The sequence below is a fragment of the Triticum dicoccoides genome, chromosome 1A, assembly GCF_002162155.2.
Source record: "Triticum dicoccoides isolate Atlit2015 ecotype Zavitan chromosome 1A, WEW_v2.0, whole genome shotgun sequence".
In the NCBI taxonomy this organism is placed as follows: domain Eukaryota; kingdom Viridiplantae; phylum Streptophyta; class Magnoliopsida; order Poales; family Poaceae; genus Triticum; species Triticum dicoccoides.
The window spans coordinates 406,199,900-406,217,776 of record NC_041380.1 but is presented as its reverse complement, the minus strand read 5'-3'; positions in this window follow the sequence as shown (position 1 = coordinate 406,217,776).

Sequence of the window (17,877 nt, the reverse complement as noted above, 5' to 3'; positions counted from 1 at the left end):
TCAACGCCGCCTCGGAGCCCCGACCACGACCTCGACGCCGCCTGCCCCTCCCTCGTCGCAGGCACCCGAGGTGAGCACGCCTGCTCCTCCCTCTCCCCTACCTCTGCCTAGGGTTTCTACCTCCATCAAATTAGTTAGGGTGGAAACAAATCGGGTGCGGATGCGGCTCAAATGAGTTAGGGTTCATGTAAGGGTGGAAACGAATCAAATTTCTAAGATGAATCATAAAACGAGTAAAATTTGACCACTTATTTCAGTTTATAGTTGGATAATTGGAATATCCGCTACCACTTTCCACCCCTATAGGTTCATCAAATTAGATGGTAATTAGGGCAGTAGTTCTTAGGTACTAATTAGTTAGTAAGAACTAGGTACTAATTAGGTACTAGAATATTTTTATATATAGTAAGTTTACTTTTAGTAAGAACTAGTTGAATTAATAGAACTAGTTAGTAAGAACTTGTTGCTATTTTTTTAGTTAAAGCAATTTTCCCGCATCGACGTGGACGATGCCTATCCCGCATCCTCGTCGTCGAGTCGGCGGAGGACGACACCTGCTTGACCAGATGGGCCATGTCCGGGACTGGGCTCCGCCGGGGTGGTACTGGGAGGCGCTACCTACCGGGGGGCGCAGGTTGGTGAGGAGCCAGCCTGTCATTGACCCGAACCTTCTTTGGTGGCAGTCGCGTGGGCCAGTGATGGTCCAGAGGCTCGAGGACTCCGCGGAGGTGGTGCATCACCGTGTCAGTGAGGAGGACGCGCACGTCCGTCGCTACTTGTTTGCGTTGGAGCACAGGTTCTCCAATACCTGGCAGGTTCTCCAGGGATCTCACTGGAGCTATGATCCCATGATGGTTCCTTCTCTGTGGGTGTCCACCGCCCGCGCCGATACCCGTCGTGTGCTAGGGTTTTAGTTGTACTAGTGATGTTATATGTATGACACTATTCAGGATGTATTAGTGATAATATTCGACGATGTACAGATGCATGAGATGATTTACTTTTGCTTATTGAATGCATGCTAATTTGAGTCTTATAAGATATTTTTAAATGTATATCTTGGGTTGCTCAATATCCAAGTGGCCGATCATGTTTGCAGGTTACACCTCCGAGTGGCCTATGTTTTGCCGGAGTGTTGATTCATTTCCGTTCCGGCAAATTTCAGGCGCTCGATATATCCTATTTTAGCAAAGGTCATGCCGGATTTTTTCGTGAATTTTGGCATGACTTTTGCCAGAATATGTAGGAAATATCGAGTGCCCCGGATTTGTGTGTTGAGTATCCTGGTAGTTGTCTTCTATCGATTTTCAATTAATGTTTTCACTATGAACATAGGAAATGTCTGACGACAAAAAGGATTTCGGTATTTGCAAATACTGCGAAGACGAGCACGGCCTGTGCGACGGAATCTTCCTAGATGATGATAGGCGCTTCAGCATCAAGCTGGACGAGAACTTCGAAGTGGATACAGTAAGTCACAACGACAAGTCTTTTTTCGTAATTAAGCATGACATCTGCTTCATTTGCTTGAACTTATATATTTTTTACTATTCTACTAGCGTATCCCCTGCCATGCAAGAGTTTTTGTATTGGATAAGATAGGTTTCAGTCATGCTATGGAGGTAAAGAAAGTTTATTTGAAGACCGAGCATGGTTATATTTTCCACGCAAAATTATACAATTCAGACGACTACACCTATTTTGGATGCAAAACATGGCGAGCACTATGCAAGACTTATGCATTTCAGCCTGATATGGTTATCACCTTTGATATTCGTCCGGAAGATGATATTGAAGGTAATACCGACATCTGGGTCGATGTGCAGACGCCTCCAGTTACACCAAAATGTAAGTTTCTCAACCATATTTATGTCTTTGATATTGTTTATTCAAAAATAGTTGACAACTAATTTGTATTGTCAGCTTATTTCGGTGCAAGCAAACATGTCCAACGCTTGGTAGACAGGACCTACTACTGTCCCGGGGCTGAACTAAACTGCGAGGAGCTAAGTCATTATGTTTCATGGCTTGAGGATCTTGATACCGTCAAGACAAATTTTCTTCCTGGACTTAGAAATCTTAGTACTGAAAACGTGCGACCAATAGTGTTCGTCATGAACTACGGTCACATCTATTTAGGAAGGATGGTAAGATTTTTACTATTTGTCCTCAGTGCATCTTTTCCATACATTATTTGTGAAGCTAAACTTCATTGCTAAGTATGTGACCATGCAATGTTCTTCAACAGGGACTCCCGATGAATGTTGTGCCTTATGGGATCGAGACTAAAGGTACCATGAGTATTATTAGCTTACGGCCAAGATATCCTACATGTTACTTTAGTGCATTCAAGATCAGCGATGAATGCTTAACAGTGCAAGACTGGACCAGATATGTGATGGGGGAGCGCAAACAAGTACTAGGGGGCAGCAAACAGATGTGCTACCCAAAATTAGGAGACAGGTTCATTTGCATGCTCCAACTTGATCAAGGAGGAGAGATACACATGTTTTATGTTGTTTTACCTAAGAGAGAGCAACAGGAGTGATTAGCTAGAAATGAGTTTGAGGATGATGATGTGCTACACTATTACTATGATGATAAAATAGCTAGTGTTGGTGGTAATGACTGATGATTATTATTAGCTAGTGTTAGTGGTGATTAAATAAATATTGTTGGTGCTAATGATTATGATGATGATTAAATAGCTTGTGCTGGCGGATTAGATTCAAGTGGAGGCAACATGTGGTGCACATCGAAAGTACTACTAGTCCAAACTAGATCAAGTTTGGATTAGTAGTATACTTTTGACATGCACCACATATTGCCTCCACTTGAACCTAATCCACCTTCATTTGACACACTGTTATGGACATAATGATGTAAACCTCATAACTGGTATTGTACCAATATTTGTACGATGGTGCATAAATACACTAAAAATAAAAAAAATAGAAAAACAATACTAGTAGCGATGGAAAGAAAACACGCTGCCAGTAGTTACATTAGCAGCAGCGTGGGAGAGAACAAGAGCTGCAGCTATTTGTCCTAGCAGTAGCGCGTGCGGCACGCGTTACTGCTAAGCAATAGCTGTAGCGCCTTATTAGTAGCGCGCCTACCCGCGCTACTAGTGAGCACAAAACCAGCGCTACTGCTAGGGTTTTCCCTAATAGTGCAAAGAAAGAAAATAGAAAACAGAAACAAATAAAAGAGAGAGGGACTTATCTGGGCCTTACCTGGCTGACCCAAATCCTGTGCAGCCCAGCTGTGGCCCAGCACTGTAGCTGGCCCAGCCTAGCCTCCCCACCGTCTTCAACCTCCTGCCAGTAGGCAGGAGGGCCTGTGCTTGCCGCGCGCGCGCCACCACCACCCTGCTTGGCTGTCCTCCCGTCGCCCTGGACCTTCCCTCGCGTCGCCACGCACCTCCCTCGACCCCTGCGTCTCCCCCTCTGTCTCTCTGGAACTCCTTCCCCTTCTCCGCTCGCTTCCGAATGGAGCTCTTCGACGCCGCTCGCCATTGCCGTGGCCACCGAGCCCCCCTCGCCTAGCTAGGATGCCCGGCAGCTCCGCCACCTCGCGCTACGCCTCTCCATAGAAGGAAGCCAGTCGGAGCACCCCGTAATGCCGCCGTCGCCGTCATCCCCTTCTTCGACCGCCGAAGATCCGCCTCATCGTCCCGGCGTCGTCCGACCTTCCCCGAGCCCACCGAGACGCGTGTTGCAACCGCTGTGAGGCCGCCATCTTTTCCCCCTACTCCCGTCGTCGGTTGCATCCTCTAGCTGGTAGCCCCACCGCATCCGTGAGCTCACCACCGGCGACCCCGTCGCCGCCATCATTTTAGCATGCATTAGACGTGCCTGAGCGCATGGTCGTGTTCGTGAAGATGCCAGGAGTCCAGAGGACCCCTTTGGTTAGCCACTAGCGCCCTATAGCCGCGCTCGCTCGCACTCCGAACTCTGGCCGCCGCCCAAATGCTTGCCGTCGACGAACCAGGCCACCCTGCGACCTCCTGACACCTCCGCTGGATGCGGGAGAGCACGAGCTTGCCTCCGGTGCCCTCGATGCATCCAGTCGTGGCTAGAAATGGCCGGCCGGCGATCGCCGCCGTGCCGGATTAGCGCTGCCAGTTAGCCGCTGGTTAACCCCAGCGTTTCCACTAATTAACCCTCGCTCACAGGCAATGACAGCGGGCCCCTCCACTGGTTAAACCAAGTCAACGCCAGGTTTTGACTAGGATTAGCCCTGTGTCACTGACGTGTGGACCCCGTACGTCAGGTTTGACCCAGGTCAACCCAGTTGACCTGCTGACGCAATGCTGCTGTCATGTTGACAAAGTAATCGTTTTTTGGACTTAAAATAATTCAGAAAATTCCAGAAAATAGTATAAACTTCAAAAAATCATAGAAATTAATCTATAGCTCAGAATGAAATAAATTATATATGAAAAATTATCAAAAAAATGCAATCTATCCATTTATGCTACTTTCATGCATGCTAAACCTGTTGGAAATATGCCCTAGAGGCAATAATAAAAGTATTATTATTATATTTCCTTGTTCATGATAATTGTCTTTTATTCATGCTATAACTGTATTATCCGGAAATCGTAATACACGTGTGAATATATAGACCACAATATGTCCCTAGTGAGCCTCTAGTTGACTAGCTCGTTGTGATCAACAGATAGTCATGGTTTCCTGGCTATGGACATTGGATCTCGTTGATAACGGGATCACATCATTAGGAGAATGATGTGATGGACAAGACCCAATCCTAAGACTAGCACAAAGATCGTGTAGTTCGTTTGCTAGAGCTTTGCCAATGTCAAGTATCTCTTCCTTTGACCATGAGATCGTGTAACTCCTGGATACCGTAGGAGTGCTTTGAGTGTATCAAACGTCACAACGTAACTGGGTGACTATAAAGGTGCACTACAGGTATCTCCGAAAGTATCTATTGTTTTATGCGGATCGAGACTGGGATTTGTCACTCCGTGTAAATGGAGAGGTATCTCTGGGCCCACTCGGTAGGACATCATCATATGCGCAATGTGACCAAGGAGTTGATCACGGGATGATGTGTTACGGAACGAGTAAAGTGACTTGCCGGTAACGAGATTGAACAAGGTATTGGATACCGACGATCGAATCTCGGGCAAGTAAAATACCGCTAGACAAAGGGAATTGTATACGGGATCGATTGAGTCCTTGACATCGTGGTTCATCCGATGAGATCATCGTGGAACATGTGGGAGCCAACATGGGTATCCAGATCCCGCTGTTGGTTACTGACCGGAGAACGTCTCGGTCATGTCTGCATGTCTCCCGAACCCGTAGGGTCTACACACTTAAGGTTCGATGATGCTAGGGTTATAAAGGAAGCTTGAATGTGGTTACCGAATGTTGTTCGGAGTCCCGGATGAGATCCCGGACGTCACGAGGAGTTCCGGAATGGTCCGGAGGTAAAGATTTATATATGGGAAGTCCTGTTTTGGTCACCGGAAAAGTTTCGGGCGATATCGGTATTGTACCGGGACCACCGGGAGGGTCCCGGGGGTCCACCAAGTGGGGCCACCTGCCCCAGAAGGCTGCGTGGGCCATGTGTGGGAGGGGACCAGCCCCTAGGTGGGCTGGTGCGCCCCCCACAAGGTGCCAAGGCGCAAGGGAGAGTGGGAGGGGGCAAACCCTAGTCCAGATGGGCCTTAAGGCCCACCTAGTGGGCGCCTCCCCTATCTCCCCCTCCTGGCCGCCGCCCCCTTTGCCATCTAGGGCTGGCCGCACCCCTTGGGGGTGGGAAACCCTAAAGGGGGCGCAGCCCTCCCTTTCCCCTATATATATGAGGCCTAGGGGCTGCCCATAACACATGATTTAATCTCTCGTTGGTGCAGCCCTGCCCCTCTCCCTCCTCCTCTTCTCCCATGGTGCTTGGCGAAGCCCTGCGGGATTGCCACGCTCCTCCACCACCACCACGCCGTTGTGCTGCTGTTGGATGGAGTCTTCCTCAACCTCTCCCTCTCTCCTTGCTGGATCAAGGCGTGGGAGACGTCACCGGGCTGTACGTGTGTTGAACGCGGAGGTGCCGTCCGTTCGGCACTTGATCATCGGTGATCTGAATCACGACGAGTACGACTCCATCAACCCCGTTCACTTGAACGCTTCCGCTTAGCGATCTACAAGGGTATGTAGATGCAAACTCTCCTCTCCTTTCTACTCGTTGCTGGTCTCTCCATAGATAGATCTTGGTAATTCGTAGGGAAATTTTTTGAATTTCTGCTACGTTCCCCAACAGTGGCATCATGAGCTAGGTCTATTGCGTAGATTCTTTGCACGAGTAGAACACAAAGTAGTTGTGGGCGTTGATGTTGTTCAATATGCTTACCGTTACTAGTCCAATCTTGTTTCGACGGTATTGTGGGATGAAGCGGCCCGGACCGACCTTACACGTACTCTTACGTGAGACAGGTTCCACCGATTGACATGCACTTGGTGCATAAGGTGGCTAGCGGGTGCCAGTCTCTCCCACTTTAGTCGGAACGGATTCGATGAAAAGGGTCCTTATTAAGGGTAAATAGCAATTGGCATATCATGTTGTGGTCTTGCGTAGGTAAGAAACGTTCTTGCTAGAAACCCATAGCAGCCACGTAAAACATGCAACAACAATTAGAGGACGTCTAACTTGTTTTTGCAGGGTATGCTATGTGATGTGATATGGCCAAAAGGATGTGATGAATGATATATGTGATGTATGAGATTGATCATGTTCTTGTAATAGGATTCACGACTTGCATGTCGATGAGTATGACAACCGGCAGGAGCCATAGGAGTTGTCTTTATTTTTTGTATGACCTGCGTGTCATTGAAGAACGCCATGTAACTTACTTTACTTTATTGCTAAACGCGTTAGCCATAGAAGTAGAAGTAGTCGTTGGCGTGACAACTTCATGAAGACACAATGATGGAGATCATGGTGTCATGCCGGTGACGATGATGATCATGGAGCCCCGAAGATGAAGATCAAAAGGAGCAAAATGATATTGGCCATATCATGTCACTATTTGATTGCATGTGATGTTTATCATGTTTATGCATCTTGTTTGCTTAGGACGACGGTAGTAAATAAGATGATCCCTTACAAAATTTCAAGAAGTGTTCTCCCCTAACTGTGCACCGTTGCTACAGTTCGTCGCTTCTAAGCACCACGTGATGATCGGGTGTGATGGATTCTTACGTTCACATACAACGGGTGTAAGACAGTTTTACACAGCGAAAACACTTAGGGTTAACTTGACGAGCCTAGCATGTGCAGACATGGCCTCGGAACACGGAGACCGAAAGGTCGAGCATGAGTCGTATAGTAGATACGATCAACATGAAGATGTTCACCGACGTTAACTAGTCCGTCTCACGTGATGATCGAACACGGCCTAGTTGACTCGGATCATGTAATCACTTAGATGACTAGAGGGATGTCTATCTGAGTGGGAGTTCATAAGATGAACTCAATTATCCTGAACATAGTCAAAAGACCTTTTGCAAATTATGTCGTAGCTCACGCTATAGTTCTACTGTTTAGATATGTTCCTAGAGAAAATTATAGTTGAAAGTTGATAGTAGCGATTATGCGATCAGTAGAAAGCTTATGTCCTTAATGCACCGCTCAGTGTGCTGAACCCCAACGTCGTTTGTCGATGTTGCGAACATCGGACATACACGTTTTGATAACTACGTGATAGTTCAGTTAAATGGTTTAAGTAGAGGCACCAAAGACGTTTTCGAAACGTCGCGGAACATGTGAGATGTTTCGAGGGCTGAAATTAGGATTTCAGGCTCGTGCCCACGTCAAGAGGTTTGAGACCTCCGACGATTTTCTTAGCCTGCAAACTAAGGAGAGAAGCTCAATTGTTGAGCTTGTGCTCAGATTGTCTGAGTACAACAATCACTTGAATCAAGTGGGAGTTGATCTTCCAGATGAAATAGTGATAGTTTCTCCGAAGTCATTACCACCAAGCTGCTAGAGCTTCGTGATGAACTATAACATATCAGGGATAGATATGATGATCCTTGAAATATTCACGTTGTTTTGACACCGCGAAAGTAGAAATCAAAAAGGAGCATCAATTGTTGATGGTTGGTGAAACCACTAGTTTCAAGAAGGGCAAGGGAACAAAGGGATACTTCATGAAACGGCAAATCAGCTGCTGCACCAATGAAGAAACCCGAGGTTGAACCCAAACCCGAGACTAAGTGCTTCTGTAATAAGGGGAACAACCACTGGAGCAGGATTACCCTAGATACTTGGTAGATGAGAAGGCTGGCAAGGTCGATAGAAGTATATTGGATATACATTATGTTAATGTGTACTTTACTAGTACTCCTAGTAGCACCAGGGTATTAGATACCGGTTCGGTTGCTAAGTGTTAGTAACTCGAAATAAAAGCTACGGAATAAATGGGGACTAGCTAAAGGTGAGCTGACGATATATGTTGGAAGTGTTTCCAAGGTTGATATGATCAAGCATCGCACGCTCCCTCTACCACCGAGATTGGTGTTTGCGTTGAGCATAGACATGATTGGATTATGTCTATCGCAATACAGTTATTCATTTAAGGAGAATAATGGTTACTCTGTTTATTTGAATAATACCTTCAATGGTCTTACACTGAAAATGAATGGTTTATTGAATCTCGATCGTAGGGATACACATTTTCATGCCAAAAGATATAAGATAGTAATGATAGTACCACTTACTTGTGGCACTGCCATGTAAGTCATAATGGTATAAAACGCATGAAGAAGCTCCATGTTGATGGATCTTTGGACTCACTCAATTTTTGAAAAAAAATTTGAGACATGCGAACCATGTCTATTGGTATATATGCATGAAGAAACTCCATGCAAATGGATCGTTTGGACTCACTTGATTCTGAATCACTTGAGATATGCAAATCATACCACATGGACAAGATGACTGAAAAGCCTCACTTTCAGTAAAATGGAACAAGATAGCAACTTGTTGGAAGCAACACATTTTGATGTGTGCAGTCCAATGAGTGCTGAGGCATGCAGTGAATATCATTATGTTCTTACTTCACAGATGATTCGAGTAGATGTTGAGAATATTTACTTGATGAAACACAAGTCTGAATTATTGAATGGTTCAAGTAATTTCAGAGGGAAGTAGAAGATCATTGTGACAGGAGGATAAAATGTCTATGATATGATCATAGAGATGAATATCTGAGTTACGAGTTTTGGCACACAATTAAGACATTGTGGAAATTGTTTCGCAATTAATACCGCCTGGAACACCATAGTGTGATGGTGTGTCCGAACATCATAGTTGCACCCTATTGGATATGGTGCGTACCATGATGTCTCTTATCGAATTACCACTATCGTTCATGGGTTAGGCATTAGAGACAACCACATTCACTTTAAAAAGGGCACCACGTAATTCCGATGAGATGACACCGTATGAATTATGGTTTAGAGAAACCTAAGTTGTCGTTTCTTAAAAGTTTGGGGCTGCTACGCTTATATGAAAAAGTTTCAGGTTGATAAGCTCGAACCCAAAGCGGATAAAATGCATCTTCATAGGAAACCCAAAACAGTTGGGTATACCTCCTAATTCAGATCCGAAAGCAATATGGATTGTTTCTAGAATCGGGTCCTTTCTCGAGGAAAAGTTTCTCTCGAAAGAATTGAGTGGGAGGATGGTGGAGACTTGATGAGGTTATTGAACCGTCTCTTCAACTAGTGTGTGGCAGGGCACAGGAAGTTGTTCCTGTGGCACCTACACCAATTGAAGTAGAAGCTTATGATATTGATCATGAAACTTCGGATCAAGTCACTACCGAACCTCGTAGGACGACAAGGACACGTACTACTTCGGAGTGGTAAGGTGATCCTGTCTTGAAAGTCATGTTGCTAGACAACAATGAACCTACGAGCTATGGAGAAGCGATGGTGGGCCCGAATTCCGACAAATGGTTAGAAGCCATGAAATCCGAGATAGTATCCATATATCAGAACAAAGCATGGACTTTGATGGACTTGCCCGATGATCGGCAATCCATTGAGATAAATGGATCTTTTAAGAAGAAGACGGACGTGGATGGTAATGTCACCATCTATGAAGCTCGACTTGTGGCGAAATATTTTCCGACAAGTTCAAGGAGTTGACTACGATGAGATTTTCTCACTCGTAGCGATGCTTAAAGTCCGTCGGAATCATGTTAGCATTAGCTGCATTTATGAAATCTGGCAGATGGATGTCAAGACAAGTTTCCTTACTAGTTTACGTAAGGAAAGGTTGTATGCAATACAATCAGAAAGGTTTTGTCGATCCTAAGGATGCTAAAAGGTATGCTAGCTCAAGCGATCCTTTTAAGGACTGGAGTAAGCATCTCGGAGTTGGAATGTATGCTTTGATGATGATCAAAGATTTTGGGTGTATACAAAGTTTATGAGAAACTGGTATTTCCAAAGAAGTGAGTGGGAGCACTATAAAATTTCTGATGAGTATATGTTGTTGACATATTGATGATCAGAGATGATGTAGAATTTCTAGAAAGCATATAGGGTTATTTGAAAGGTGTTTTTCAATGGAAAGCCTGGATTAAGCTACTTGAACATTGAGCATCAAGATCTATAAGGATAGATCAAAATGCTTAATAATACTTTCAAATGAGCACATACCTTGACATGATCTTGAAGGTGTTCAAGATGGACCAGTCAAAGAAGGAGTTCTTGCCTGAGTTGTAAGGTACGAAGTTAAGACTTAAAGCTCGACCACGGCAGAATAAAGAGAAAGGACGAAGGTCGTCCCCTATGCTTAAGACGTAGGCTCTTCAGTATGCTATGCTGTGTACCGCACCTGAAGTGTGCCTTGCCATGAGTCAGTCAAGGGGTACAAGAGTGATCCATGAATGGATCACAGGACAGCGGTCAAAGTTATCCTTAGTAACTAGTGGACTAAGAAATTTTCTCGATTATGGAGGTGGTAAAAGAGTTCGTCGTAAAGGTTACGACGATGCAAGCTTGACACCTATCCGGATAGCTCTGGGCAGCCCCCTTTGCCATCTAGGGCTGGCCGCACCCCTTGGGGGTGGGAAACCCTAAAGGGGGCGCAGCCCTCCCTTTCCCCTATATATATGAGGCCTAGGGGCTGCCCATAACACATGATTTAATCTCTCGTTGGTGCAGCCCTGCCCCTCTCCCTCCTCCTCTTCTCCCATGGTGCTTGGCGAAGCCCTGCGGGATTGCCACGCTCCTCCACCACCACCACGCCGTTGTGCTGCTGTTGGATGGAGTCTTCCTCAACCTCTCCCTCTCTCCTTGCTGGATCAAGGCGTGGGAGACGTCACCGGGCTGTACGTGTGTTGAACGCGGAGGTGCCGTCCGTTCGGCACTTGATCATCGGTGATCTGAATCACGACGAGTACGACTCCATCAACCCCGTTCACTTGAACGCTTCCGCTTAGCGATCTACAAGGGTATGTAGATGCAAACTCTCCTCTCCTTTCTACTCGTTGCTGGTCTCTCCATAGATAGATCTTGGTAATTCGTAGGGAAATTTTTTGAATTTCTGCTACGTTCCCCAACAAAACCAACTTATACCCACTGTATAAGTGAAAACATGATAATGGCATTTTAAATGCTAAATATGGAGTTTGCATATGAACCCTTGGTCCATATGGACTTCATTTAAATTGTTGCTAGATGCATTAGTGCAAATCATAACATTATTGCCATGTCATGATCATGCATCATATTGTGCATTGCATTGATCATGTTTCTTCTCTGTTTGCCGGTGTTGTTCCCCCTCGGTAGACGTTGTTCCGACGTTGTGATCGTTGACACTGATGAAGACTTAATGCTATCTTCAGAAGTGCTAGGCAAGCAAAACCACCTTGTTCATTCCGATACAACCCCACTTTCTCGCTCCTGCTCTCTTTTACTGCATTAGGACAACAACGATTCAACTGTTACATGCTGTGGTAGTTGAACCCCTTTCCTCTGCATGACCTGTCATTGCCACAGTAAATAGATGAAACCCACTAGCATGAGTAGGAGTTGTTTGAGCCCTGATGTGCCTACTCATTCATGCTTGTTTGTCATGCCTGCTACTGCTTAGAGTTGAGCCAGGTATGATTCATCGAGAATGAATTGGAACGTGGTGAACATGTCCTACCATTGAGAGCTAAGTGTGTGAACACGATTTGGTAAAGGTAGCGGTGAGAGGCCATGTAGGAGTACATGGTGGGTTGTCTCATTGCAGCCGTTCTCAGGAACTGAGTTCTGTGTTTGTGATCCATGAACAATTACTACCACACATTGGGTTCCGGCAACTCGGCCCCTCTCGGCTTATTAATCAACTCGATCTCTGTCCAGGAGTTGCAACTAGTTTCTTGTGTTTGTAGGTAGTGTTAGTAGTCTACCAAGTGGCACCCAGTACAGGTGGGCTTGGGACACACTAGGCACAATGGCACGGTGTACCAAGTGGCACCCGGATGGTGGGCTTGGGAACCCTGCACACATCGTTTGGGGCCATGAGCGACACCCCGGCCGGATCTCCTTGCGGATGGAACCCGAATAGGTGATAAACCTGGACGAGAGACTTGTGTGGTTAGTCAGGTCGTGGCCGACACCCTCGCCCGGCTTCCGCTTGAAGGTTGCCAAGGTGCATGACGTGTACAGGGGGATAAGTGGCGAGAGCGTGTGTGAAGAAGTACACCCTTGCAGGGTTATCATTATCTATTCGAATAGCCGGATTCCTCGGATATGGAAACTTGGACCCCTTGCATAGTTCATAGACAAGTGAAAGTGGATACTCTAAAATGCGCAAGATAAGTGTGGGTGCTACGGTTGGTGTTCTCGTAGGGAGACGGGAGCGGATCCATAGTGGTGTATTGTTATGGTGAATATGTGGACTCGTGTGCGCCACCTCAAAAGAGTTACTTGTAGTCGTAGTTCAGGTTAGCCACTGAGTCAAAGATAGCTTGCTCCAGTTAAACTCCCCCACCCCCCTTATTGATACCGATGCATATGTAGTTAATTCTGATGTAAGTCTTGCTGGGTACATTTGTACTCACGTTTGCTTAATTTATGTTTTGCAGAGAGACGTCAGTCTCGCTAGTAGTTCCGTGTGGACTCCGACGTTTAGCTTGTTACCTCAGCTACGATCTTGTGCCCTCGGCAGGGTCTTGTAGATAGTCTGTCTTCTCAGCCTTCTTCATTTGTAGTTGTCTGTACTCAGACAAGTTAAGCTTCCGCATGTGCTTGTTGCTTGTATGCTCTGTATGTTGGGTCATGAGACCCATGTTCGTAATACTTGGCTCCTTGGAGCCTAATGAATAAATACTTTGAGTCGTAGAGTTTTGTTGTGATGCCATGTTGTATTTACACATATCGAGCATATTGTGTGTATGATTGAAATGCTTGGTATGTGTGGGATCCGACAACCTAGTTGTTTATCCTTGGTAGCCTCTCTTATGGGGAAATGTAGTCTTGTGCTTCCATGAGCCATAGTAGTCCGCTACAGCCCGGTTCACCGGAGTCCTGCTAGCCCAGCACTACTGCTCCGGAACACTTGACTGGCTGGCATGTGATTCACTTCGTTCCTGTGTCTGTCCCTTCGGGGAAATGTCACGTGGTGACATCCGGAGTCCTGCCTAGCCTACTACAGCCCGGTTCATCGGAGTCCTGTTAGCCCAGTGCTACAGCCCGGATTCGCACGCTGCTGACCGACATGCTCGATGTTGATTCATGTATGCCTGTCCCCGTAAGTTAGTGCCACTTTGGGTTCATGATAGTCATGTCGGCCCGGGTTCTCTGTCATATGGATGCTAGCGACACTATCATATACGTGAGCCAAAAGGCGCAAACGGTCCCGGGCCATGGTAAGGCGACACCCGTGGGAATACCGTGCGTGAGGCCGCAAAGTGATATGAGGTGTTACTGACTAGATGTATGTGACTTGGAATCGGGGTCCTGACACATAGCCATACAAGCTAGACCTCTAGGGTTTAGCCATTATGATCTCGTGGTAGATCAACTCTTGTAATACTCATATTCATCAAGATCAATCAAGCAGGACGTAGGGTATTACCTCCATATAGAGGGCCCGAACCTGGGTAAAACATTGTGTCCCCTGTCTCCTTTTACTATCAACCTTAGACGCATAGTTCGGGACCCCCTACCCAAGATTCGCCGGTTTTGACACCGACATTGGTGCTTTCATTGAGAGTTCCACTGTGATGTCATCAAGAGGTTTGGTGGCTCCTTCAACCATCTACAACGATGCTGCCCAAGGGGGAGTTTTCCTCCCCGGACAGATCTTCGTTTTCGGCGGCTTTGCTCTGTGGGCCAACTCGCTTGGCCATCTGGAGCAGATCGAAAGCTACACCCCTGGCCATTAGGTCAGATTTGGGAGCTTGAACGACGTTGCGGACATCCGTGGGGACTTGATCTTCGCCGGATTCGAGACCGCGGCTACCACACCTAGCCACCCTGAGGGACATGACCTAAATTTGTCATCGGACCGCATCCAGGAGACAACTCCCATAACCGCTCTGGCCTTAGATCCAGAGCAGACTGCGCCATCCAAGGACGGGAAGCTCAACCCTGCCACGGAAGCCACAGATTCTACGGCGTTGGAGCCACACATAGACTTGATCTCACACGATACCTGTGCCACTGGAACTCCGGACTCATTTTCGGCCGTAAGTTCCAAACCATGTGAGCCCGCGGGCGCCGAACTTGATCGTTTATCGATCTTTGAATTCAACGCCGCAGACATCTTCCAGCACTCGCCTTTGGGCGACATACTAAACTCATTAAAGAACCCATCCTTGGCGGAGGACTCACAGCCGAACTATATCTCGTTCGAACTAGGGGCTGACAATGGAGAATTTTGCTCCCCACCCGCCACCCACTTCATAGCCACGGTCGAGGATTTAACCGACACACTTGATTATGACTCTGAGCACATCGACGGTATGGACGACGATGCCAGAGAAGAAGAGGCCCATAACCCACCGTTCACCGAACGCTGGACGACCACTTCCTCGTACAATGTATACATGATGGATGCACCAAAGGAGAACAATGGCGATGACAAGGAAGATCGAGCTGAGGATAAACCTTCTGAAATACAATCCAAGCGCCGGCATCAGCAGCGCTGCTCTAAGACACGCTACACGAACCCCATGGTGTGGATCAAATACTTCATTCTCCACATTCATATGGCCCGCGGCGATGACCTCCATGCCATCAAATACTTCCCTTTAAAACTCAAGGGTCCAGCTCAGCATTGGCTCAATACTCTGCCTGAAAATTCTATTGGCAGCCGGGAGGAGTTGGAGGAGGCCTTCCTCGATAACTTCCAAGGTACATATGTTCGACCTCCGGATGCTGATGACTTAGCCATATAGTTCAACAGCCCGGAGAGTCCGCCAGGAAATTCTGGACTAGGTTCTTAACTAAAAAGAACCAAATCGTCGAGTGTCCGGATGCCGAAGCCCTAGCAGCCTTCAAACATATCATCCACGACAATGGCTCGCTCGCCACCTCGGCCAAGAAAAGCCAAAATCCATGGCGTCCCTCACGGCACTCATGACCCGCTTTTGTGCGGGCGAGGACAGTTGGTTGGCATGTAGGAAAAACAATGCAAGCGACGCCGGACCCCTGAAGTTAAAAATAACAAAGACAAGTCTCGGCGCAACAGATACAAGCGTCGAAACAACAGTGATAACACTGAGGATACGGCGGTCAATGCCGGATTCAGTGGCTCTAAGTCCGGTCAGTGGAAGAAGCCGTTCCAAAAGAACAATTCAGGCCCATCCAGCTTGGACCGCATACTTGATCGTCCGTGCCAGACTCATGGCACCCCGGACAATCCACCCAATCATACAAATATAGATTGCTGGGTTTTTAAACAGGACGGCAAATTAAACACCGAGAACAGGGAAAAGGGATCGCAAAGCAAGGACGATGACGAAGAGCCCCGACAACCGAACACAGGGGCACAAAAGAAGTTTCCCCCTCAGGTCAAAACGGTGAACATGATATACGCTACCCACATCCCCAAGAGGGAGCGCAAGCGTGCTCTCAGGGACGTCTACGCGATAGAGCCAGTCGCCCCAAAATTTAATCCATGGTCGTCATGCTCAATTACTTTTGATCACCGGGATCATCCGACCACTATCCGTCACGATGGTTCAGCCGCACTAGTCCTAGACCCAATAATTGATGGGTTACACCTGACTCGCGTCCTTATGGAGAAGGTAGTAGCCTCAATCTGCTCTATCAGGATACAACATGAAAAATGGGCATTAACCCATCACAGATCAAGCCCACCAGGACTACCTTCAAAGGAGTCATACCAGGTGTAGAGGCCCACTGAGGGAGTCCTGGATTATGGGGTCTCCAGACAGCCGGACTATATCCTTTGGCTGGACTGTTGGACTATGAAGATACAAGATTAAAGACTTCGTCCCGTGTCCAGATGGGACTTTCCTTGGCGTGGAAGGCAAGCTTGGCCATATGGATATGTAGATCTTCTCCCTTGTAACCGACTCTGTGTAGCCCTAGCCCCCTCCGGTGTCTATATAAACCGGAGGGTTTAGTCCGTAGGACAACAACAATCATAGTATAGGCTAGCTTCTAGGGTTTAGCCTCTACGATCTCGTGGTAGATCAACTCTTGTAATACTCATATCATCAAGATCAATCAAGCAGTACGTAGGGTATTACCTCCATCAAGAGGGCCTGAACCTAGGTAAACATCATGTCCCCTGCCTCCTGTTACCATCCGCCTTAGACGCACAGTTCGGGACCCCCTACCCGAGATCCACCGGTTTTGACACCGACATTGGTGCTTTCATTGAGAGTTGCACTGTGCCGTCACCATAAGGCTCGATGGCCCCTTCGATCATCGGTAACGATGCAGTCCAGGGTGAAGTTTTCCTCCCTAGACAGATCTTCATATTCGGCGGCTTCGCACTGCGGGCCAATTCGCTTGGCCATCTGGAGCAGATCGAGAGCTACGCCCCTGGCCATCAGGTCAGGTTCGGAAACTTAAACTACACTGACGACATCCGTGGAGACTTGATCTTCGACGAATTCGAGCCCATGTCAGGTGCGCCGCACAATCATGCCGAGCATGATGTAACTCTGCCGTCGGAGAGTGTTCGGGAGATTGCATCTGCAACTACTCCGGCCTTCAATCCAGAGCAAATTGCGCCATCCGAGGAAGGAGGGATAGACCCCGCCATGGAGGCCGCATTCTTAGTGGCGATGGAGCCGGATACTGACTTCACCCCTTACGAGAGCCGTGTCGCCGAACCACTGGATTCGTCTCCGGCCATGGACTCCGAGCCGCCTGCATCCGTGCCTATCGAATCCGATTGGGCGCCGATCATGGAGTTCACCTCCACGGATATCTTTCAGCACTCGCCTTTCGGTGATGTGCTAAATTCATTAAGGTCTCTCTCCTTGTCAGGAGAACCTTGGCCGAACTATGTCCGGCTAGAATGGGATGCGGACGACGAAGAAATTCACTACCCACCCACCACCCACTTAGTAGCCACTGTCGACGATTTAACCAACATGCTCGACTTCGACTCCGAAGGCATCGATGATATGGACGACGATGCAGGAGACGAAGAGGAACCACTGCCCATAGGGCGCTGGACCGCCACCTCATCATATGATATATACATGGTGGACACCCCCAAAGAAGGCAATGGCGACGAGACAGTGGAGGATGACCCCTCCAAGAAGCAACCCAAGCGCCAACGTCAACAGCGCCGCTCTAAGTCCCGCCATAGAAAAAGTAGTGATACCGGCACAAGAGAAAATAACACTCCAGATAGTGC